This window comes from Montipora capricornis, chromosome 3, assembly GCF_036669925.1.
Source record: "Montipora capricornis isolate CH-2021 chromosome 3, ASM3666992v2, whole genome shotgun sequence".
Classification (NCBI taxonomy): Eukaryota; Metazoa; Cnidaria; class Anthozoa; order Scleractinia; family Acroporidae; genus Montipora; species Montipora capricornis.
Genome location: NC_090885.1, coordinates 16,749,102 through 16,751,601, shown reverse-complemented (window position 1 = coordinate 16,751,601; position 2,500 = coordinate 16,749,102). Strand labels below are relative to the sequence as shown.

General features: G+C 39.6%; 1 protein-coding gene and 1 long non-coding RNA gene across 2 annotated transcripts in view; both read left to right on the top strand.

The window, feature by feature from the left end:
- LOC138042441 (uncharacterized) overlaps positions 1-1,593 on the top strand; it is a 5,829-nt gene extending 4,236 nt beyond the window's left edge. Inside the window, exon 3 of the long non-coding RNA XR_011131002.1 lies at positions 389-1,593. This is a non-coding gene — a long non-coding RNA (uncharacterized lncRNA). The remainder of the gene's footprint in view (positions 1-388) is intronic.
- LOC138042429 (uncharacterized) overlaps positions 1-2,500 on the top strand; it is a 180,894-nt gene that overhangs the window by 167,235 nt on the left and 11,159 nt on the right. The gene's annotated exons all lie outside the window — the stretch shown is intronic.

Here is a 2,500-nt window from a genome sequence, read left to right as displayed (position 1 = left end):
TACTATCGTCGTATCGTTGCCTCCGAATCGAATTCACGAGTAGAAGACTCATAACTCGGAGAAACGCCAAAGGTGACCTAAAATCTCAAAACTTATGTGCAGTATTCATTTTATTCGATCATCGAGTTCATTTATCACGCTATTAAGCTTAGCCTGCGTAGCGTGCGCTTCCAACGAGCGAATTTTCGGACTGCGGTGGAATAGGGCGAGCGCCAAAGAAATATTTGTTTTCCTTTTCTTCGAGCTTGGAACACGTGCCAACGCGGAAGAATATTGTCAACCGCCATTTTCATGGTAATATCTTTACTACAGAAGCCCTTAAGAAGGAGCTTGCGTCTCCCATACAAGCCCTATGAGTCAACCTTTGCTCTTATCTTTCTATTTTTAGAACGCCACGAGTTCTTCGGCTCTGCAGACACTGTTTAGAATGGCCAATCAGAATAAAGTTATTGTGGAACAAAGACAAAAATAGCAAAAACAATGTATGCAAATTGTGTAAATTGATGTAAATTGTTGTAAATGTGAGGTTCCTGATGAAGGATTAGTTCTAAAAATAGAAAGATAAGCGTAAAGGTTGACTCAAGGATATACTGCATAGGGAGGCTGCTAGTCATGGGCTCCTGCTCTACTATGACTAGTGAGGTAAAACCTAAGAAAATACCTAAACACGAAAACCTAACATAAGAGGAATTGTGAGGAACATTTAAAAATAGTTGGGGGATCAAGGGAACGTGGAACAGAATTGCTAGGAAAAAGGGAACTTGACAGAAGTAAATTTCGAGGAATATCTTAAACAAGACGCCTATAAAGGCGTTTCCGTGGGATGCACAATGTTGTTTAGTCAATAGGAATCACCGGTAAAATTCGGAAATGGCGAAAGTTTACCAGAAAGATGAGTACTTGTATGAAAGACCAACGCAAAATTTCAGTGACGGAGACATAAATTCTTTTTTTAACTTGATTTTTATTTTTGTATTATTTGGTTGTTTAAGGCTTTTTCCTAATGTTCTTTTCACGTTTTTCATTCCTATATTGAGAGGACTGGCGTTGCAATCCCCAAACAGTGCTTTTAAATTGCGGGTGTTGACTTACAAAGCTGAACAATAGCCGATAAAACACGCTGACTACCTTGAAAGACCCTGGGAAGGAGAGTCTGAAGTTGGATGGGAGACCAACGCAAAATCCCAGTAACGAAGACATTAATCCTCATTTTTTAACTTGATTTCTTTTTGTATATTTTTGTTAAAGGCTTTTCCAATGTTCTTTTCACGTTTTTGATTCCTACATTGGGAGGAATGGCGTTGGAATCAACAAACAGTGCTTTTAATAGCGGGTGTTGACTCACAATGGCAGATTGAACGCATTGGTTCGATTTACAAAATGTTTGGCACAATGGCCAATTGAACACATTCGTTCGGTTCACAAAATGTTTTGGAACGACTGAGCAAACTAATTCGCAGGTCGATTGGCGTATTCGTCATGCAATTGTTCACAGTGGAACATCCAAGAACGAAGCAAGATCTAGAAATAACGAAGAAAATTCCCCTTACCTTTAAAGCTTGCCGTTCTCAAAGAAAAATCATTTGTCCACTTTATTAAATACTTTCAAATGTGAGGTTACTGTGTTAATTATCGCAGGCGGAAAAAATTTCAAATAAATTTTGCTTTGACCCAGAGGTCTTGCCCGTGCTCAAAATGCTAGAGCTGGGAAAAGAGTGGGGGTTCTGATCGCTGTACGAGAGTTTGGAAATACTGAAGGGAATGAAGATGAATCCCTCGATCGGGGCTAATAATTTGATATCCTTGAGGCACGTTTGTGACTACGAAGAGGAAAGAAAAGATACGCGATCGGTTTTAACCGTTTGGCTGCATGTTGCACAAGCATCCCACGGAATTATGTCTGGCGAATAAGAGAGAAATTTTATTTTTTTTCCTATGGATCAAGGGAACCCCTCCCTCTCTGCCAGGCCCTCAGGGGTGGTGTTGATTCTCCTGACAGTCACCAAGTGTTCTTTGTTGTTTCTTATCAGAAATTGGATTATACATTTGCAGCAATACAGAAAGACAACTACTTTGTCAAAAGCCAAATAACACCAATTATGTTGGACCAAGAAATAAATTTGACCACGGGAGAGTTTATCTGTATAGTCCAACATCCAGTAGGAAAACCAAAGCAGTTGAGCCAAGACAGGATATCGTCTGTGAAGAGGCCGTATATTAATTAAATATGAGGCTGACACAAAATCAGGATCCTCTGGGTCCCCTGTATTTACCAGTAAAGACATGAAGGCAATAGCTATACACCTTTCTGGAAGAGAGGGAGCATTCAACAAAGGAGCACTGTTAAGTGAAATCCTACAACAAGGGACATGTACGTTAACTTTATTTATATCTTTGATTAGCCGCCTTGTTTCTGAATGGCATATAAGCCTGTAAGGAGTACTTCTTCAATATTGTCATGAAAGATGGCATAGGAATCAATTCAGAAGAAAACTGACTA